Genomic DNA, 23,599 nt, shown 5'->3' with positions numbered 1-23,599 from the left:
AGATTTTGTATCCTAAGTTATGAAGGTGATTTTTACACTTGTAGGAAAGACTTAAGGCAGCCCTGATGGCACACAACTGTGATCCAAGCACCGACGATGAAAGCCGATGGAAGCCTCGACTGCAGTACTGAATTCCAAGCCAGCACTTGCTAGAGTAAAACCCTGTTTCAAAAGATAGGAGGAGGGGGAAGGAAGAGGGGGAGGGAAGAGAGACGGTGAGATGGAGAGAGATAAAGGAAGGGGAAAGAGAGAAAGGAAGAGGGAGGAGATGCGAAGAGACAGAGAGGGGAAGGGGGAGGGAAGGTAAGGAGTTGAAAATCTGAGCTAGAGGGCCAAGGTAACACTGTATTAAGGTTACTCCTTCTCTCGGCTCTCTCAATGTGTTCTGTGTCCAGCCGAAAAACACAGAATAGGGGAAGTCAATTCATGCGCACTACAGTGCCAATAACTGTTGATTCCTAAAACATCGTAGCCTTTCCTCAAGAGATCATGCCGGAAAATGGAGTCCCACTGTAAGCTTCCTATAAGGGCTGGCTCTGCAAACACAGGAGCTCTGCAGCTCCTCATGGCTCACACTGGGAAAGGCCTCATACTTAGCTTAATAGTTGACTGTCACAGTTGTGATACTAATAATGAATTTTGCTTTGAATTTGTGTTTTGTAAATGAAGAGCGATGAGGCAGCGGAGCAAGTGTGAGAGGAAAGGAGGCAGGCAGCTAGCAGCACACACGTGCGAGCAGCACACACGTGCGAGCAGCACACACGTGCGAGCGGCACACGCGTACAGAATGCAGAGGCTGTAGGCAGAGCAAGTCTGTCTCCTACAAAGGCTGGACAGACCACAGGATGTTCACTAGCATCCAGGATGGGGCAGAATTACAGAATGAAGCCAAGCTGGGACCTGGATTGTTGCTGGTAACATGGCGGCGGCGGCGGCGGCAGTAGCAGCAGGAATGCTGAAATTGACCGTGGTCCCCAAATGTGAGTCTCTGCCAAAAACAGCATCCAGCAGAGCTCAGAGTGGGAGGCCAACTTTCCCTAGCCCAGTCTCAAAGCCCAATCCCAAGTGTCAACAGAAATGCATAGCCTCCCTATCCATAGAGGATCAAGATTCTCCATGGATTTGAAACCAGGAATAGGACAAAACGTACCCCTCCTGTGTTCATGTTTTTCCTATATGTACATACTTAAAGTTTATTTTCCAAATGTGATATAACAAAAGATTAATGACCTGTAGTAAATAGGCTCGATGTAGCAATATACTGTTCTGAAGGCGATGTGATTAGAGTCTCCTTTCCTCTTAATTGCCACAGAGTAGTACATTCAGTGTGGACATGTGTGATAAATGGTGATCCACCCGGGATACAATATGATGACATAAACTTCCTTACCCTACTCAAAAAGACATTTAAAACTGAAGTGCTGAGCAGCTCTCTGCTCCCAGAACCCGTGGGAGAGATACCTTACCGCCTGGTCAGGTGGGCACTCCTGAGGCTGCAGAGTAGAAGAGACCACCAACACTGCCCACCCCTGCCCACATCCCTGGCCCAAGAGGAAACTGTACAAGGCCTCTGGGCTCCCGTGGGAGAGGGCCCAGGAGCGGCAGGAGCCCTGCCTGAGACACCGCCGGAACCTGAAGGAAACAGACCGGATAAACAGTTCTCTGCACCCAAATCCCGTGGGAGGGAGAGCTAAACCTTCAGAGAGGCAGACACGCCTGCGAAACCAGAAGAGACTGCACTCTGCACACATTACTGATTCCAGAGGAAAACACGGAGGCCATCTGGAACCCTGGTGCCTGGAGGCTCCCGGAAGGGCAGCAGATCTTCCTGGTCGCTGCCACCTTGGAGAGCCTGTGGGCACACTCAGCAGCCACGAACTTGAGCCTCAGGACCACAGGTAAGACTAACTTATCTGCTGCAAGTGACTTGCCTGGTGTCATCGGGGCAAAAGTCGGAGAATCCCTCTCGCCACAAGCACGTCCTGTGTCTTCCGCATGTACCACACCCGCGGATCCCGGCCCGCAGCAGCTCTCTGCTCCCAGAACCCGTGGGAGAGATACCTTACCGCCTGGTCAGGTGGGCACTCCTGAGGCTGCAGAGTAGAAGAGACCACCAACACTGCCCACCCTGCCCACATCCCTGGCCCAAGAGGAAACTGTATAAGGCCTCTGGGCTCCCGTGGGAAGGGGCCCAGGTGAGGCAGGAGCCCTACCTGAGACACCGCCCGGAACCTGAAGGAAACAGACCGGATAAACAGTTCTCTGCACCCAAACCCCGTGGGAGGGAGAGCTAAACCTTCAGAGAGGCAGACACGCCTGCGAAACCGGAAGAGACTGCTCTCTACACACATTGCTGATTCCAGAGGAAAACACCGGAGGCCATCTGGAACCCTGGTGCACGGAGGCTCCCGGAAGAGGCAGCGCAGATCTTCCTGGTTGCTGCCACCGCAGAGAGCCCGTGGGCAGCACCCCGCGAGCGAACTTGAGCCTCGGGACCACAGGTAAGACCAACTTTGCTGCTGCAAGTGACCTGCCTGGTGAACTCAAGACACAGGCCCACAGGAACAGCTGAAGACCTGTAGAGGGACAAAACTACACACACGAAAGCAGAACACTCTGTCCCCATAACTGGCTGAAAGAAAACAGTAAAACAGATCTACAGCACTCCTGACACACAGGCTTATAGGACAGTCTAGCCACTGTCAGAATTAGCAGAACAAAGTAACACTAGAGATAATCTGATGGCGAGAGGCAAGCGCAGGAACACAAGCAACAGAAACCAAGACTACATGGCATCATCGGAGCCCAATTCTCCCACCAAAACAAGCATGGAATATCCAAACACACCAGAAAAGCAAGATCTAGTTTCAAAATCATATTTGATCATGATGCTGGAGGACTTCAAGAAAGACGTGAAGAACTCCCTTAGAGAAACACAGGAAAACATTAATAAACAAGTAGAAGCCTACAGAGAGGAATCATAAAAATCCCTGAAAGAATTCCAGGAAAACACAATCAAACAGTTGAAGGAATTAAAAATGGAAATAGAAGCAATCAAGAAAGAACACATGGAAACAACCCTGGATATAGAAAACCAAAAGAAGAGACAAGGAGCTGTAGATACAAGCTTTACCAACAGAATACAAGAGATGGAAGAGAGAATCTCAGGAGCAGAAGATTCCATAGAAATCATTGACTCAACTGTCAAAGATAATGTAAAGCGGAAAAAGCTACTGGTCCAAAACATACAGGAAATCCAGGACTCAATGAGAAGATCAAACCTAAGGATAATAGGTATAGAAGAGAGTGAAGACTCCCAGCTCAAAAGGACCAGTACATATCTTCAACAAAATCATAGAAGAAAACTTCCCTAACCTAAAAAAAGAGATACCCATAGGCATACAAGAAGCCTACAGAACTCCAAATAGATTGGACCAGAAAAGAAACACCTCCCGTCACATAATAGTCAAAACACCAAACGCACAAAATAAGGAAAGAATATTAAAAGCAGTAAGGGAAAAAGGTCAAGTAACATATAAAGGCAGACCTATCAGAATCACACCAGACTTTTCCCCAGAAACTATGAAGGCCAGAAGATCCTGGACTGATGTCATACAGACCCTAAGAGAACACAAATGCCAGCCCAGGCTACTGTATCCTGCAAAACTCTCAATTAACATAGATGGAGAAACCAAGATATTCCATGACAAAACCAAATTTACACAATATCTTTCTACAAATCCAGCACTACAAAGGATAATAAATGGTAAAGCCCAACATAAGGAGGCAAGCTATACCCAAGAAGAGGCAAGAAACTAATCGTCTTGGCAACAAAACAAAGAGAAGAAAAGCACACAAACACAACACATCCAAATATGAATATAACAGGAAGCAATAATCACTATTCCTTAATATCTCTCAACATCAATGGCCTCAACTCCCAATAAAAGACATAGATTAACAAACTGGATACATAGCGAGGACCCTGCATTCTGCTGCCTACAGGAAACACACCTCAGAGACAAAGACAGACACTACCTCAGAGTGAAAGGCTGGGAAACAACTTTCCAAGCAAATGGTCTGAAGAAGCAAGCTGGAGTAGCCATTCTAATATCAAATAAAATCAATTTCCAACTAAAAGTCATCAAAAAAGATAAGGAAGGACACTTTATATTCATCAAAGGAAAAATCCACCAAGATGAACTCTCAATCCTAAATATCTATGCCCCAAATCCAAGGGCACCTACATACGTAAAAGAAACCTTACTAAAGCTCAAAACACACATTGCACCTCACACAATAATAGTAGGAGATTTCAACACCCCACTCTCATCAATGGACAGATCATGGAAACAGAAATTAAACAGAGACGTAGACAGACTAAGAGAAGTCATGAGCCAAATGGACTTAACGGATATTTATAGAACGTTCTACCCTAAAGCAAAAGGATATACCTTCTTCTCAGCTCCTCATGGTACTTTCTCCAAAATTGACCATATAATTGGTCAAAAAACAGGCCTCAACAGATACAGAAAGATAGAAATAATCCCATGCGTGCTATCGGACCACCACGGCCTAAAGCTGGTCTTCAATAACAATAAGGGAAGAATGCCCACATATACGTGGAAACTGAACAATGCTCTACTCAATGATAGCCTGGTCAAGGAAGAAATAAAGAAAGAAATTAAAAACTTTTTAGAATTTAATGAAAATGAAGGTACAACATACCCAAACTTATGGGACACAATGAAAGCTGTGCTAAGAGGAAAACTCATAGCGCTGAGTGCCTGCAGAAAGAAACAGGAAAGAGCATATGTCAGCAGCTTGACAGCACACCTAAAAGCTCTAGAACAAAAAGAAGCAAATACACCCAGGAGGAGTAGAAGACAGGAAATAATCAAACTCAGAGCTGAAATCAACCAAGTAGAAACAAAAAGGACCATAGAAAGAATCAACAGAACCAAAAGTTGGTTCTTTGAGAAAATCAACAAGATAGATAAACCCCTAGCCAGACTAACGAGAGGACACAGAGAGTGTGTCCAAATTAACAAAATCAGAAATGAAAAGGGAGACATAACTACAGATTCAGAGGAAATTCAAAAAATCATCAGATCTTACTATAAAAGCCTATATTCAACAAAACTTGAAAATCTACAGGAAATGGACAATTTCCTAGACAGATACCAGGTACCGAAGTTAAATCAGGAACAGATAAACCAGTTAAACAACCCCATAACTCCTAAGGAAATAGAAGCAGTCATTAAAGGTCTCCCAACCAAAAAGAGCCCAGGTCCAGACGGGTTTAGTGCAGAATTCTATCAGACCTTCATAGAAGACCTCATACCAATATTATCCAAACTATTCCACAAAATTGAAACAGATGGAGCACTACCGAACTCCTTCTATGAAGCCACAATTACTCTTATACCTAAACCACACAAAGACCCAACAAAGAAAGAGAACTTCAGACCAATTTCCCTTATGAACATTGACGCAAAAATACTCAACAAAATTCTGGCAAACCGAATCCAAGAGCACATCAAAACAATCATCCACCATGATCAAGTAGGCTTCATCCCAGGCATGCAGGGATGGTTTAATATACGAAAAACCATCAACGTGATCCATTATATAAACAAACTGAAAGAACAAAACCACATGATCATTTCATTAGATGCTGAGAAAGCATTTGACAAAATTCAACACCCCTTCATGATAAAAGTCCTGGAAAGAATAGGAGTACAAGGCCCATACCTAAACATAGTAAAAGCCATATACAGCAAACCAGTTGCTAACATTAAACTAAATGGAGAGAAACTTGAAGCAATCCCACTAAAATCAGGGACTAGACAAGGCTGCCCACTCTCTCCCTACTTATTCAATATAGTTCTTGAAGTTCTAGCCAGAGCAATCAGACAACAAAAGGAGATCAAGGGGATACAGATCGGAAAAGAAGAAGTCAAAATATTACTATTTGCAGATGATATGATAGTATATTTAAGTGATGCCAAAAAAGTTCCACCAGAGAACTACTAAAGCTGATAAACAACTTCAGCAAAGTGGCTGGGTATAAAATTAACTCAAATAAATCAGTAGCCTTCCTCTACAAAAAGAAAACAAGCCGAAAAGAAATTAGGAAACGACACCCTTCATAATAGACCCAAATAATATAAAATACCTCGGTGTGACTTTAACCAAGCAAGTAAAAGATCTGTACAATAAGAACTTCAAGACACTGAAGAAAGAAATTGAAGAAGACCTCAGAAGGTGGAAAGATCTCCCATGCTCATGGATTGGCAGGATTAATATAGTAAAAATGGCCATTTTACCAAAAGCGATCTACAGATTCAATGCAATCCCCATCAAAATACCAATCCAATTCTTCAAAGAGTTAGACAGAACAATTTGCAAATTCATCTGGAATAACAAAAAACCCAGGATAGCTAAAACTATCCTCAACAATAAAAGGACTTCAGGGGGAATCACTATCCCTGAACTCAAGCAGTATTACAGAGCAATAGTGATAAAAACTGCATGGTATTGGTACAGAGACAGACAGATAGACCAATGGAACAGAATTGAAGACCCAGAAATGAATCCACACACCTATGGTCACTTGATTTTTGACAAAGGAGCCAAATCCATCCAATGGAAAAAAGATAGCATTTTCAGCAAATGGTGCTGGTTCAACTGGAGGTCAACATGTAGAAGAATGCAGATCGATCCATGCTTATCACCCTGTACAAAGCTTAAGTCCAAGTGGATCAAGGACCTCCACATCAAACCAGACACACTCAAACTAATAGAAGAAAAACTAGGGAAGCATCTGGAACACATGGGCACTGGAAAAAATTTCCTGAACAAAACACCAATGGCTTATGCTCTAAGATCAAGAATCGACAAATGGGATCTCATAAAACTGCAAAAGCTTCTGTAAGGCAAAGGACACTGTGGTTAGGACAAACGCAACCAACAGATTGGGAAAAGATCTTTACCAATCCTACAACAGATAGAGGCCTTATATCCAAAATATACAAAGAACTCAAAAAGTTAGACCGCAGGGAGACAAATAACCCTATTAAAAAATGGGGTTCAGAGCTAAACAAAGAATTCACAGCTGAGGAATGCCGAATGGCTGAGAAACACCTAAAGAAATGTTCAACATCTTTAGTCATCAGGGAAATGCAAATCAAAACAACCCTGAGATTTCACCTCACACCAGTGAGAATGGCTAAGATCAAAAACTCAGGTGACAGCAAATGCTGGCGAGGATGTGGAGAAAGAGGAACACTCCTCCATTGTTGGTGGGATTGCAGACTGGTACAACCATTCTGGAAATCAGTCTGGAGGTTCCTCAGAAAATTGGACATTAAACTGCCTGAGGATCCAGCTATCCCTCTCTTGGGCATATACCCAAAAGATGCCCCAACATATAAAAAAGACACGTGCTCCACTATGTTCATCGCAGCCTTATTTATAATAGCCAGAAGCTGGAAAGAACCCAGATGCCCTTCAACAGAGGAATGGATACAGAAAATGTGGTATATCTACACAATGGAATACTACTCAGCTATCAAAAACAACGAGTTTATGAAATTTGTAGGCAAATGGTTGGAACTGGAAAATATCATCCTGAGTGAGCTAACCCAATCACAGAAAGACATACATGGTATGCACTCATTGATAAGTGGCTATTAGCCCAAATGCCTGAATTACCCTAGATGCCTAGAACAAATGAAACTCAAGATGGATGATCAAAATGTGAATGCTTCACTCCTTCTTTAAAAGGGGAACAAGAATACCCTTGGCAGGGAAGATAGAGGCAAAGATTAAAACAGAGACTGAAGGAACATCCATTCAGAGCCTGCCCCACATGTGGCCCATATATATACAGCCACCCAATTAGACAAGATGGATGAAGCAAAGAAGTGCAGAAGTGTAGATCGCTCCTGAGAGACACAGCCAGAATACAGCAAATACAGAGGCGAATGTCAGCAGCAAACCTCTGAACTGAGAATAGGACCCCCGTTGAAGGAATCAGAGAAAGAACTGGAAGAGCTTGAAGGGGCTCGAGACCCTATATGTACAACAATGCCAAGCCACCAGAGCTTCCAGGGACTAAGCCACTACCTAAAGACTATACATGGACTGACCCTGGACTCTGACCTCATAGGTAGCAATGAATATCCTAGTAAGAGCACCAGTGGAAGGGGAAGCCCTGGGTCCTGCTAATACTGAACCCCCAGTGAACTAGACTGTTGGGGGGAGGGCGGCAATGGGGGGAGGGTTGGGAGGGGAACACCCATAAGGAAGGGGAGGGGGGAGGGGGATGTTTGCCCGGAAACCGGGAAAGGGAATAACACTCGAAATGTATATAAGAAATATTCAAGTTAATAAAAAAAAAAAAAAAAAAACTGAAGTGCTTCTTCGTTTGGGCTGAGTTGGGTTGGGTTTCAACAGTTTGAGTTTGGTTGGTTGATTGGTTGGTGTTGGGTTGTGTTGTGTTGTGTTGTGTTGTTGTTCTGTTCTTTTCGCTGTGTTGTGTTGTTCTATTCTTCTGTTTTATTTGATCTCAGATCTGAGATCAAACCTAGGGTCTCACACATACAGGGAAAATACATGACTGCTGGCCTATATCCCCAACCTATAAAATGAGTTATTTCCAAACTTCCCAGGAACATTTTCAAACCAAGGCTGCTCTCGTATAACTGAATGAGCATTAAGGGGAGCTCACTCTGTGAACTTACCAAAAGGCATGGCAGGATCTAGCCAATACCGCATATACTCCACCAGTATGCAAGTACCAAAAAAGAACATATGGACATCGTACCACAAAATAGACAATGTCCCCACTGTGTTAGAAAGTTCCCGAGACACTGCAAGACAAACACCCACAAGCTCAGTAATGAAAATTGAACTTTAAGACTATATTAAATATATTAATATTCGACAGATAAGGACACTACTCTATAAACGTATACAAAGGTTCACCACAAAGCAAATTTTCTCCATTTTTCTTAAAATTGGAGATGATATGACACATGAAGGAGAAAAACCTTTGAATAATAGATCAACTGTTAATAACTTTTACTTTCTTTTTTCTTTTTTTCTTTTTTTTTTTTCTTTTATTTTTTGGAGCTGGGGACCGAACCCAGGGCCTTGCGCTTGCTAGGCAAGCGCTCTACCACTGAGCTAAATCCCCAACCCCTAACTTTTACTTTCTTGAACAGACTTTCACAGGGCCAGAAAAAGGCAGAGAAAACATTATAATTCTATTAAATACATTAACATTTAAAGTTAAACTCAGAAATATGACAAAACCAATTTGTGTGGACAATTGAATCCATCATGGAGAATTATCCTTTGAGGACAACCAGCTATTGATGCACTAAAACTTTTGTTTAACAATAATTCATCAGCAGTTGCTGGAATATTGTCATAGCATTTTAATGCCCATGACACCCAGTATAGTTACTACATCAAAATATTCACCCCAAAATGAAATATCAAAATTTAATTGTAGTCTTGCATTTTCCGAGAGCAGCTAATGCTGTTTCTCACTCTATCCACCGCAAATGCAATTTGTAAAAGCATAAATGTTGTCTTCAATGTTGCTTGGCGTGATCGTACATGCCCACAATCCAAGACTGAGTTCAAGACTAGCCTCTGCTATATCATGAGATGCGGTCTCAAAAACTAAAAGTAAAAAATAAAACCTTCAACACATGTTCTTGGAGAGAGCCACTGTACAAGACACAAAGTCTCCAGAACACTGTAATCAAATCCACACATGAGATGGTATGGAAAATCACAAAGCACTCAGGAGTCCCTCCATATTCTCTTCCGCATTCTCTCTAAACCAAGCATAGAGCAAGACACACATCCGTGTTAGACATAAAGAAAAGGATGATACCACTTAGTCAGGAACCCGTTCATGTCTTAGCAGGGCACTCTGCTGTATAAGTTGGGGGCCTTTTACATGAAAGCCTTAATGGAGTGTTGTCGGAAGATTTAGATTTGGGACTATTTGTACATTCCTTGTTATAGGACCCAGTCTAAAATGAAGTTCATGTATACCTCAAAATAAGTGGCTTCAGGCTAATTTTATAAAATATTTTAATAAATCTGTGCATGAAACAAGTTTCATGGTATAGAGTTTTTTACTTGCAATATTACATTTGAGCTAAAACTTTCAGATTTCGGGACATTTTGGATTTAGAATTGTCAGGTTAGGACTGCTCAGCCCATAAGAAGCAGAATATCTCATTTGGGATGAAATGGATTTTTATAATAATCTGGTCTGTCAGATAGCATAGATGTCATAAAATGCTTACCAAACACGGGAAGAAAGCCAATGCAAGACTCACGAGTGAACTTAGGAAGGGCTCCTATGTGTAGAAATAGCAGAAGAGACAAAGCCAATAATTTCCTTGTGAAATGCTAGAGTAACCAAGGCAGTCAGGGGCTATAAATTAAATCTAAAACCTGAAAAATTCAATGTGCAGAGGTCTTGGCTGAAAGGGCACAGCCCAGGAGTGACAGCACAGGCAAAAGGGGCAGCTAGAGAAGTTTGCCAAAGAAATCTCAAAAGGGAGAGGAACTGACACATAGGAAAGAAATGTCAGAGAAATCAAAGACACCTACAAGGGACCAGTGGGCGCCATAGCTCCGGAGAGGAGAATCAGAACTCCCAGATAGAAAAGGCCATTGAGTCCTTGGCAAGATGCTTAAAACATGTCCAACCCCAGTGGAAATACTGCAGAACCCAAGAAAGCACACAACAGGGATGCTGACTAGAAGTCGGTGATCATCTTCTAGAAAAGAGTGGGATGGTGTGCCACATTGAGATTCTCATTCGTAACACCAGACAAAGGAGAAAACAACAATATTATTCTTCTTTCTAGTGAGAAGGATTTCAAGAAGCCAAAATTTGGTTTACATATAAATGATAAATTCATATAGTACAATACTGTTCAATACTTTCTAATGTAGTCTGGTAGGAAAGTGTATTAGTTGGTGTTTTGTCACTTCCTATTGTTGTGACCAAACACTTGACAGAAACAGTTCAAGGGGGATGAAATTATTCTGACCCACGGTGTTTGATGGTTCATTTCATGGTTGTTTGACACTATATGGTTGACCTGCATATCATAGTGGCAGAAACCACTGTCTGACAAAGACAGGGACAGAGAGAATGTATTAAACAGCAGATATGAATTAGCTATGCAGTTTACAGTTTAAAAAAAAACCCTAAAGAAAAGTAAACAGTTTCTTTTCTGGCTAAAAGCTGAAATGTCCTTAGGCCTAGTGGCAGTTCTATTCTTGCCAGAGTCCAAAGAAGCCAGAAGGGAGTCCTGTTACCTTTTCTTCTAAGCAGCACCCTTTCCAGGAAGCCACATGGATGGTGTGACTGAAACTGCAAGCTCTAGATGGGAATAGACTTTCCAGCTCATTTCCCACCCATGTCTCTGTCCAGGGAATAGAGACGCAAGAGTATCCTGCTCCAGGGTACCCCTCCCCTTGTACAAGAGCCCCAACACATTTCTCTTTCTTAAGGTCCCTCTCAAAATACTTCCTTCTAAAACTCACCTTTTATGGTCTGTGGATTTCATTCCTTGAATTCACAAGACAAAACCTTGAAAGCCACTTAGGTTAACTTTGGAGGCCACTGAGTTTCTAGGCCTCTCAAGAAAAGGATAAGGCCTCAGGAAGACTCCATCACCCTCAAAGACAACCCAATATTCCCCTATCAGTATGATAATTTCTAGAGAAATAACATGTTAAATAGAATATAGGTGCTAACAGTGATCATCTCTGAAGAAATAATGTAGGTGGCTTTTTTGTCTATTTTCAACTGCTTTGGGCTTTTTAATATCTCTTCAACAAACTTAGATTCAAACTTTTAGTCTCAAAAACTATATTTAAAGCATAGAGCAAATGATCAAATATTGGGAAGATGAGTTTCGGCACAAAATGAAGTGGTACTATATGGAATTCTGGGCCAAGATGGTTTAGAAACATTGACTTTGTGTCCTAGTTTTCTTTCTGTTGCTGTGATAAACCATTGACCAAGACCCACCCATAGGAGGAATGGATTTATTTGGCTCACAGGTTACAATCCATTATCATTGAAAATCAAGGCAGGAATTTGGAAGCAGGAATTGAAGCAGAAACTGTAGAAAACCAATACTTACTGCTTGCTTGGTAGGCTTTTTTATGCACCAATCTTTAGCCAACACCACCTTCCCACAACGAACTGGGCCTGCCTACATCAGTTATCAACCAACAAAATGTCCCCCCACAGACAGACATGTCCACAGGCCAATCTCACGCGGGCAATTCCTCAACTGCCATTCTCTCGGGTTATGTCTAGGTTTGCATCAAACTGGCAGAACTAACCAGGTCATCCCATACTGCTTTCTCCTTTTAAAGCTTCTTACATTGGTGTTATCTGTAATAGACTACGTAAAATGTGACTTTCCTGTTGAAATAGCACAGTAACTATGCACTTGGTCAAAAGAAGAGGATCTCTCTTGGGAACCTAACACTCCATTTGAACAACATCAGTGGCCTCACTAATGGACTACTGCTAGGAAGAGAGGTTCACTTTAATATATGCTAAATAGATGGAATAATTATCCCTTTAACGAGATTCAGTGCTAGCCCTCCCAGGATTCCTTCCTACTACAGTTTTTAGAAGCCCAGCATCATGAGGTTTGGCTAGGTCTGTCCATCTTTCTGAGCAATATTCCTCTCTCTCTCTCTCTCTCTCTCTCTCTCTCTCTCTCTCTCTCTCTCTCTCTCTTTCTATCTCTGTCTGTCTGTCTGCCTGCCTGCCTCTTCCTTTCCTTTGCATCTGTCTTGGTATTATATTTTTGGTTGTTTTGTTGTTTTGCTTTGTTCTCGCTGTTGCTCTTTCTTTGTCTCACTTTTGGATGCTGGACAGAACCTAAGAACGCTATTTCTGGTACTTCAGGTTTTCTTGTTCTTTCTCAAAGCATCCCCTCCCCCATCACGTGGCTGCTTGTCTACAGTGTGCCTAACCTCTACACCAGTAACTCATATAGTGTACCCCTGTCTTTCTCTCATCCATTCTTCTCTGAGAAGTTGACACAATTTATAGCTTGCCTGTATGTATGTTTGGTTGGTTGGTTGTTTTTTTTTTTCTTTTAGACTCGATTAAATTGTTCTTGAGCTTCTATTTGAATCCATTTTTAATAATTTTATTAATGAAACCAAGATTCCCTAAGAGAGCAATTTCCAAGTATCAATATAATTCCTTATCCAGGAGGAGAACCGTGTGTGTTACAGGGGCAGCAGGCATAGCAGTGCATATGGTCAGACAAGCTGCTATCATACCTGTTGGGCACAGAACTTTCCCTTGGCAAGAATGGTTAGTATTTCCTTCCAGAGATACTAAGCATTTTAAAATGTATACCACAAGTACATTTCTTGACCTCAATAAAAGAATCATTTTTGAAATAACTAAGAAAATTAATCACAGAATTTGCTGCTATAGAAGTATTTGTTTTTCTCCACAGAACAGAGGAGAAACGTCAAACATTGGATAATCAAACATGAAACAAGGTGTAAATGCCAAAAAGAGAAGCCGAGGGCAAAAGAGGGCAAGCCCCATAAAAGAAAAAAAAAAAAAACAGTAAGAATCAAACAGAAATGCTGTGTGATCCACAGCGATCAAGCTGGAAAGGAAATCCCAGAGGGGCTTATGCAAAAGATGAAGCCCACAAGACTGAGTTCCTGGGCTTTGATAAGGAAGGTTTTCCCACTGGCTTCCTCCTGTCTTACTCACTTTCTGGCAGGGAGGCCTCCCCCCTCCTCCCCGGTGGGAACGCTGGAGGCCCTGGAGCGAGCACATTTCTCTTTGAGCTGGTTTGACTCCTAGGGAGTCCCCCACCTTTGCCTCAGCCAGCTCTGAGCTTAGTTACCTCGTGGCTACCTCATATGATCTATTAATGGACACTCACACGCCTGATTAATCCCTTGGTTTGCTCGGAGTCTTATCGTTTGCACTTTTAAAGGGAGCAAGTCACATTGTAAATCCCAAAGGACCCATGAACTGAAGTCTGAGTGTGAATGGAAGGTTTCTGGGTATCCCACAGAGTGCTGGTGCCCTCTTAGTGGATTTTGAACAGAAGAAACACCTAAAGGCTCCAGGATCACGGAAGTTACCTGACCTGACTGAAAAAGCCGGGACCACATCCTGGGAACTCCAGTTCTACTCCTCATTGTGTTCTGGAACAGATGTGTAACCTATTCCCAATCCGCCCAGCCATCACACTAGTTTCAAAAAGAGGCAAATAGCATTAACAGCTTGTCCTTCCCTAGCCTAGATGGAACACTGACACACAGTTCATGAAGAGTAACTGCCTTCATTATCCATGGATGCCACTTACACAAATATATTCCAAGTCACGTGCTTGTTAAATGTATTAGTAACCCCGGAATGAGAACAGAATTTGAGCTAGGCATGGTGACAAACACCTTTAACCCAGCACTCGGAAGGCAGAGGCAGGTGGATCTCTGTGAGTTTGAGTCCAGCTTGCTACACAGTGTGAGTTTCAGGCCATCCAGGGCTACACGCTGAGACCCCTTCAAAGAGAAAACCCAAGCCAAACAAACCCAGCATTTGTATGACTCTGTATGGCTATTTGCAAAGCAGCAAAGCTTTCGAATCAATTGATCCACATGTTTTCAGCTGAGGTCAAACAGCCGCATGCTAAATCTAGCATTCCAGGTATCTTGATTGGGTTCATTCTCTCAGCCATTTAAAGAGTTATAAGGCAGGGAAAATCTGAGGTCTGAAAGGTAGCAGCAGAGAAATCTCAAACACTGCAAACAGTAGCAGACAGACTCAGCTGTAGAGGAAAGGTGTGGGGGTTGGGGAATGAGGGGAGACACACACATGAACCAGAAGTGGGACTAGAAAAGCCAAAAAATGCAGTCTCCTCCCAAGAGACCTCTGAAGAGCTGCTCCCCTAATGGAGGGATGGTCAGTTTGAAGAAAGATGGGATGATTGATTGGCCCACAGCTGTCAAGTGGCATGCCCTGATCTGGTCTTGATCCTGTTGAGCCCACCCACCAGCAGGAAGCCTGTTGGAGGGAGACAAAAGCCTTTGTTGGAAACTGGTAGGGTTTGGCTTCAAGTCAGGAGTATGAGGAAAATGCTGGTCCCCTTAAAAATGTTCCACCTTTATTGTCTAGACATGGTCCCTCATCCATCCACCTAAGAGGGAGTCTGTGTGACTCCCAGTCTCTCAAGCATGTCCTCTATCGTCCTGTTTTTTTACTTTCTTGCCACAGACACACATGCTTTCCACAACCAGTGAGTGTCCCATTCTGGTCATTTTTATTCTTTGGGTGGCTAATTCTCTCGCTTTAGGATGGAACCCAAACGTTCTGCTTCGGGCAGTGTTCCTAGCTGTAAGGATACAGATAGGCTTCTCAAAAAGTGCATTTATGTTAAACATCATTCCGGTATACGTTCTAGTGCTGCTGGCGAAGAGTTCAGTGTGAGTAGATCAACAATATATACTAAATAAGAGACCAGACTCATTAAACAAGGTTATATTAATAATTGGTTGATAAAAAACACTCTGACAGAAGCTTGCAGAAAACTAACTCTGTATTTCTGGCAGTTCAATATCTCCCAATTCAGTGATTAAGAAGATTACTTTTGTAGCCTTGACGCCCAGCATAGAGCATCAGACTCCACAATAATGTGATATTTAAATTCTCAGACTGTGAGTAGAGATAACAGAAAGGGATAGGAGAAGATTTTCAACTTAGCACCCACAGCCATTCTTAAAATATCACTTTTGTTGTTAGTAACTTTGTTATTTTTCAAGAGTGTGGCCTCCTTCCAAACCAAAAGGAACTGGGTCTGAGGTGGTATCTAGAAGACCAATTTGACTCAGACTGTAGGTGACATGTTCCCACTGAAGAAAGTGAACAGAAATCCTACCCAGATCATAAGGAAAATGTAGGAACACACCTGCCTTCAAACAAGCAAGGACGTCTTCAGTCCTGTTGGGAACACGAGGGCCATTTGACTACGTGGCAGTTATGAGAGGTGGCTGTTCTGTGATGGGCCATCAGCATCTTTCAGCGGACTCAGCTGGGTCAAGGGTCATCTGTCACTGGAAGACCTAGCCTTCTCTAATCCTAAGCTGCCTAGTCATCAGCTTCATCTCCACCTGATGTTTGTTCAGCCTGAGCTGTATTACTCATGTGAGCCTTGAGGCAATGCAAAATTCCACCAAAAAATTATATCAATCCCGTATCCCAGAGGCCTGTGCAAGCGGCTAACATTTTAAATAAAAGCACAGGTACCGAGATGATAGTGTTGTTCTTTGATCATTCAGAAACACTCCTTTCTTCAGGGGCTACAGCGCTCATATTTATTTGAGGGGTTAGAAGAAGGTTATTTTCTAGATCTTTACATTTTCCTTACATTAGAAACATGAAAAATAAGAAAGAAAAAATGCAAGACGTATCCATAAAAAGAAGTGACTTGAAGAAATGAATTTCATACCTAGGAGCTTATTTCCTACTGCTTTTTAGTACGGTTGATGTGTGTCCCAAGAGATATTAATTGAAACAAAAAAAGTTAGACTGTGGTATTGAAACCTTTGTTTCATAGGAAGAAGTCTCAATCAGAATTTCTAAAAATCTACAGCTCCATCTACTGGCAACCTCCAGTAGTGCTGCCTATTTCCCTTCAATCCTATGGCTGCCAACCCATAGCTCTGTGCACTATGAGGACAAGCATTGAAGTGCACTTGACAGGAGAGACCGAAAATACTTTTCTGGCATGAAATCAACCACATGGTTTTTAAAAAGTCTTACTTTCTCAGAGGCTTCCCTAGTTGCCATGGTTCCCCATGGACCTATTTCTTTTGCATTTTGCCCCACATTTCAAAGAATTTCATATATGAATACTATATCTCTAACATTTCTACCCTTTCTGCTCTTCTATCCAACTCCTTCTGTGTCCTCTCCCCCCCAGATTTATGATCTCTTTTCCTTTAATTACACCACACACACACACACACACACACACACACACACACACACACATCTACTTCGCTCATTTTGTGTTTCTCATATTTTGTTTGTTTAGAGCTCTAGGAATCTGATCAGAGACCTCATCCTCAAAGAAGACTGGCAGATATTCTCTCTCTCTCTCTCTCTCTCTCTCTCTCTCTCTCTCTCTCTCTCCTCTCTCTGTCTCCTCCTCCTCCCTCCCTCCCTCCCTCCTCATTAAACACAGTGGTCGCCTGTGACTCTTCACCTTGGGCTGGGACCCTGTGAGATATCCCCATCTGTACTGGTTTGTCCACTGCTGTTTTTGGGCAGGTCTTGTTAGGTGACCAGACTGTGGATAGTTCATGAATATACTTCCTTGTCATATAGAAGACACTATCTCACAGCAAACAGCGTGATCCCCCGGTTTGTACAATTTTTCTGCCCCTCCTCTAAGAGGCTTCCTGAACTTTAAGTATCGAGGTGGTGCTATAGATCTATTACACATTAATTAGGATTGGGCGCTCCATAAACAGGTGTTCTCTGCCTTTTAACTAACTGGGATTTCCCATAATGCTCTTTGTAGCAAAAAAGAAACTTCCTTGGTGAGGGGTGAAAGCTGTATTTATCTTTGTGAAATAAAGAAAAATTATTTAGAATGTAGTTAGGAATTATACTGATTTGTGAAATATAATAGTAGGTTCACTTCTGGGTCCTCACCAACTACTGGTAGGAGACTAGGTTTACAGAATTCGGCATGAGTTCCTTCCTTTCAAGCAGGCCTTAAGTCCAATGAGACATCTATTGGTTGTCCCCAAGATATAAGTGCCACTACTGCATGGTTGGTGATATCTTACCAGGATGGTACACTTTAAAACCGGGTGAAACTATTGACTGCTTTTCTCCTTTGACGGATTGCATAGAGCTAGTCCTCAGGGGAAAGGCATCAAGTCCAACTCAGTGCCTCCCAAGTCCTGTGTCTGAAGTGTATGGTGTCTTCAGTAGCAGGGTTTTACCAAGTTCAGGGAGGCAACCAAAGGCAATGGCAGTAGCCTGTATTGTTTTGGGAGTCTTCTCAACTTTTCTGACCAGCAGCTCACGGGAAGGATCCCTATGCCTGCTACTGGGGGTTTTGTTGGATAGTCTATGGTGCTTCTGGAAAGCAGTATCACCTCAAGCAGCATATCTTCACATAAACACTGCATATATCTTATAAGTATATACAATGTATTTATGTTTACACAAATATTTGTATATAGTATATTTTAAATAAACATAAAATAATATTTCCTATTGATTTTCCCATTACATATTCCTCCGTCTCTCTATAGATAGATAGATAGATAGACAGATAGAGATAGATAGATAGATAGATAGATAGATAGATAGATAGATAGATAGATATATAGATAGATATGATAGAGAGAGACAGAGAGAGATAGACAGACAGACAGATATCCCTTTCCTTCCTCCCTAATTAAATCCCCTCCAATTTTTCCCATTTCCCCCTCTTAGCACCTCTGTCCAGCTATCTCCCCTCAGAGCTCTATCTCATCTTACCTCTTACATTAATGACGTAGCCTACTCAATAACCAGCTATGTAACATGCTCAATAATGCATACCACTAGTTACGCTTCTATTCTCTGTCCATTCTTGTTGATAATTGTGTAGTGTTAACTAGTTCCTCTGCAAACTGGTCCCATCTAGTTTACCACTAAAAAAACTGGGCTTTGTTTTGAAAACTGAGCACGTTCAGTGGATGCCTCAGTGAGGACAGTGTGACAAATGACCCTCCAAAGCCAGTACTTCTTTGCATATCTTTCACTTAGGGTTAGCAGAGCTGGTGAAGTTCTTGTTCTAATGGAAATTATTATATAAATAACTGCAAAACTGAAACGATCATCTCTGTTGTTGTAGCAGGTATCGTAAGGAGATTATTAGAAAAATGGATTCTTATATTTCTCTACAAATATGCCTGAGACTTTGGATCCACCATGAGAAGCAGTCTCATCACCCTGAAGGAGCAAGAATCTGGTCAAAGTGAGTAGAGAAGACTAAGGAGAAAACGGGGAACCAGGAAGCATAAAAATAGAAGCCTCTACCCTCCATGGCAGCTATCTGGAGCTAGCCATAGCTTAAGAAAGGAGTTATTTTGAGTTTAGCATTTAATTATCACACACATCTGGAACTTTTAGATGTGATTGATCTTACTGCTGAAAGTGTGTGTGTGTGTGTCTGTCTGTCTGTCTGTCTGTCTTAGGGTTTCCATTGCTGTGAAAAGACACCAAGACAGGGCAACTCTTATAAAGGACATTAATTGGGGCTGGCTTACAGGTTCAGAGGTTCAGTCCATTATCATCAAGGAAAGAAGTGTGCCAGCATCTAGGCAGGCAGGCATGGTGCAGGAGGAGCTGAGAATTCTGCATCTTGTTCTGAAGGCAAACAGGAAAAGATTGATTTCCAGGGTCTTAAAACCATCCCCACAGTGACACGCTTCATCCAACAAGGCCACACCTCCTAACAGTGCCACTCACTGGGCCAATCATATTCAAACCACCACAGTGCCTGTGTGTTGGTGTGTCTTTGTCTGTTTATATGTGCGTATGTGTGTATGCATGTGTGCATGTGTGTACATATGTGCATGTGTGTACATATGTGTGTATATGTGTATGCATGTATGTAGGTGCATATATGTTGTGTATGTATGTACATATGTATGTGTGTATTGTGTAAGTGTGTGTATGTCTGTGTGTATGTGTGTGTGTGTGTGTGTGTGTGTGTGTGTGTGTGTGTGTGTAGTGTTGTTTCAGGGACTGTTTAGAGGAACATTGAGATTTCGTTTTGTTTCTAATGCTGAATCAAACTAAATGAAGCTCTTTAACTTTTATATAAAGTCTAAACATTGTCATCTGAGTGCTGTCCCAGGACCTCAATCTCAAAGTTTTGATCATAAAATTAAATTATCTTGGATAGTCATAAGTGACACAAGGATTTTTTTTTATCATGAAAAATAGCTATAAAGTTACTCAAAGATAAGTCTTGTCATCATAGTGGAGAAACAGCAAGTTGTCTTCTAAAAATACAGTTGTGTTCTACTCACTTAAAAAACATCTTCAGTAATATTTTAGTTAGAAAATTCCCATGTTTTTATGAGCAAATTTTGCTCATAGTTTCTCCTTCTCAAACTATGATTACCTATTTTAATTAAGATGATGATAGCTTCATTAAGTGAATATGTGCTGTCCTCTTTTTTTATAATTGAAGTTATTTGAACAATTTAGAAATTGATTTTTATTGAAATTCTGAAAAATAAAAGCCTGCTGTAAATCAATGGAGTCCATTGGCTTTTTGAGTAGGTTTTTTTCTTTCATACACCTGTATGATAATCTATGCAGGTTTTCTACTTCCTTTGTAGTCAGTTTTGGTTGCTACTTTGCTAGAATATCATGAATTTCTACTAGATGACTGCCAGAGAATTATGCAAAGAACATCCTGATCAAGGTTTCGTTGTATTCTAGATTCATTTATAAGTACATTTTTTAGCCCTAGTGTATTTTCTTTCTCTTTTTTTTTCTTATTATTATACTTGGAAAAATAGTTTTTTTGGTAAGTACACATAGAACTTATTCTTAGTTTTTTTTTTACTCCTGTCTATTTTTGTATTTGCTCTATTTACTATCATATTTTATCTTTACTAATGTGTTCCCCCTCTTATAGTTTGTTGTAATATTTCTTCTTAGGTTGCGGTTTTCCTCCATCTCTCCCAGCGACCTGAACCTTGCTGTGGTTTCTCTTCAGTAGCCCTCCCTCTCTCAGTCACCAGACACACACGGAAGCCCCCTACCACCATCCCAGTACATTTCCTGCAGAGTTCAGAATGCGGATCACCATCTTTCTCTCTTCCACTGTCTCCCGGCCCCAACATGTCCTCACTCGCTGGGTGATCCTTTCACTGCCCTGTTGCCTGCGGCTTGGGTCACAGGATTTTCTCTCTACCCCTGTGTTCCTCATCACACTCTAAGATATGCTGTTATCAATACATGTACTGCCTTCTAAACACAGTTTCCTCACTACCCAAATTGAAGTTCACACCATCATTATGACTCCTCTTTTCAGGATTCCTCAGTTTCCCAATGTCTACAACTCTCCACAGACTCACCTCTGCCCATTGATGGCTGCTCCTATATGGGAAATGCTTATTAACAGAGCTCCAGTGGTCCGTTGACATGGCTCAGTGGCTCTCATAATCTTCAAAACTACATTCCTGCCCTAGTAATGTCTAACCCCTTCCTACACTTCACTCCAACTGAAGAGTTCCATTTTCATTTCATTGGGAAGATGGACAAATCAGAAAACCCTGAGCTGGTACCAACTGACTTCCTATCATGATGGATGTGGTTCAGTCTAAAAGTAAGACTTTTCATTAGCAGCGTTCCCGTACATTCTTTAGTAATCCATGCTCTCTTCTGTATTTTCAATCCCCCTCGGTGCAATATATATCACAATGTTGAAGAAAGACTTTCAAATTACCTATCGACCTCTCCGAATTTCTCTGCTTCTCTTCATAGCAGGAGTCCTCAAAGTGACACTGTCATTGATTTTTGTCCTCTTTCTTTTTGTCAGCCCTCATCCCCCACTTTCTTCTCTATTCGAACCATGACTTTTATGTCTACTTAAATGAGTCCAGTGTAGTTAAGTAGCATTTCATTCCATTTGTGCTAAGTCCTCCTCGGCATTCACTATGGTCGGTTACGTTTTCCTTAAAGTAATTCTTCCTTTAGTTTCAAAGCCCTCCAGTATATTATGTCTCGATATTTCATGGGCAACAATTCCTAGTATACAAAAAGTGTGAAATTAATTTTCCTCTTTCAATAACTAAAGTTAGTGTTGATTTACGTACTTGCTTTCTAATGACAGAAAACACATCGGTTGTCTTAATACAAAACACAGTCACTTTATTGACCTTTGGCCCCTCTAGAGTTTATCATGAAATGTTAGAGACACTATAAAACCAGAGATTTTTGTTTTACTTTTTTTATGTGTTTTTTCAGGGTATGAGTGTAAGTGTGTGTTTCTTAGTTTGAGACAGTGTCTCACTGTGTAGCCCTGGCTGGCTTGAGCTTGAGATGTAGACCAAGCTAGCCCCAGACACACAGACATCCACCTCTTCTGGCTCCCATGTGCTGTGATTAAAGGTGCATAGTACCATGCCCTGCTATTTTTAAACAAAACTTGAATTATCATGTTTAAAGGAAATAAGAATTGACAATATCTGTGACAGCACACACAAGACCTGTACAAGCTCAGGCAAGACAAAATTCCAGCACACAGAAGGGAATACGTGGTAAGCCAATTCAGAGATGACTGCAACAATGGATGTGAAGTCCTACTCCTAGCCAAGAAGGTTTTTCTAATTCATACCTGCTAGGAGAAGGAACATCAATGTTTTCCAATGGACCAACACTGAGTATATCAACTGTACTCCAGGATAGAGCCAAGCCCTGATGTAGCTGGCCAACACAAAACAGAATCCATGCTTTATCTTGTTTCTTTTTTGTTTTGTTTTGTGTAATTTTTTTTTTGGTTTGTTTTGGTGGTGATTGTTGTTGTTTTCTGATTTTGTTTGTTTTAATTTTGGACTTTGATTTGGTTGATTTAGTTTGTTTTGATCTGGTTTGATTTGAGGACATTAAGAAAAAGAATACGAAGTTGCATGGGTAGGATGTGGGAAAGATTTAGGAGTTGGGAAAAGGGAAAGAAAAAGGGAATTGCTTATAGCCTTCCTTAAGTGGTAAGCCCATTCAGAGATGACCGTGACAGAGCCTTGTCATCAATGCTATTAAACATCAAAAGAAAATGCAACTGGGAAACCAAAGGCTGTGATCTAGCATCCTGACAGATAAACTCTAATTCTAATCCAGTCATCCACCCTGGCAGCAGCGTCATCAAAAAGCAGATAAGATAAACAAGGACTGTTGCTCCCAAACCACAATTTAGCAGCAACTGTGCATGCCACAGAGATGTGTGTCATTTCCAGGGTATGTTTTTAGGCCAAATAGGAGAATCAAAATTTAAAAATAAAGTATTGAATGAAAAAAATGGCTATATTAAAGGCTAGGTACAGCCGAAGAAAGACTTAGTGAATTAGAAAAATAAATCTGAGGAAACTGTTTTAATATGATAAGATATATAATATACAGAAAGAAAGTTTATACCATACAGATATATATTTTAGCTTAAAAATGTGATTCTGGAAGCTTGCCAAGGAGAACTATAGTAACATAAGAAATAAAGTAAAAAAAATAATAATAACAATGATCAAAAACAGAAATAGCAGTTAGTCCACGATGAAATCTCAGCATTAACTAATAAATCTAGATGACAGTTTGGAAAAGAAATACTTAATGTCTTTCAAAGAATTCAATTACTTCTTGAACTAAAAAGGGCATAATTTCTGTTTTCTTATTGCAAAAATAAGTTAAATATTTGCCAGAAAGCTTAACTTTTCCATATACATACAGGCATTTTTAATTCTATACAGTTGAATATGAGGT

General features: G+C 41.3%; 1 pseudogene; it reads left to right on the top strand.

The window, feature by feature from the left end:
• Positions 1-919: 919 nt before the first annotated feature.
• The window catches only part of LOC116901008, a 70,917-nt pseudogene continuing 48,237 nt past the window's right edge, over positions 920-23,599 (top strand).

The sequence above is a fragment of the Rattus rattus genome, chromosome 5 (assembly GCF_011064425.1).
Source record: "Rattus rattus isolate New Zealand chromosome 5, Rrattus_CSIRO_v1, whole genome shotgun sequence".
NCBI lineage: Eukaryota > Metazoa > Chordata > Mammalia > Rodentia > Muridae > Rattus > Rattus rattus.
The sequence above is the reverse complement of the archived record's forward strand: the minus strand, read 5'-3'. Positions and strand labels throughout refer to the sequence as shown.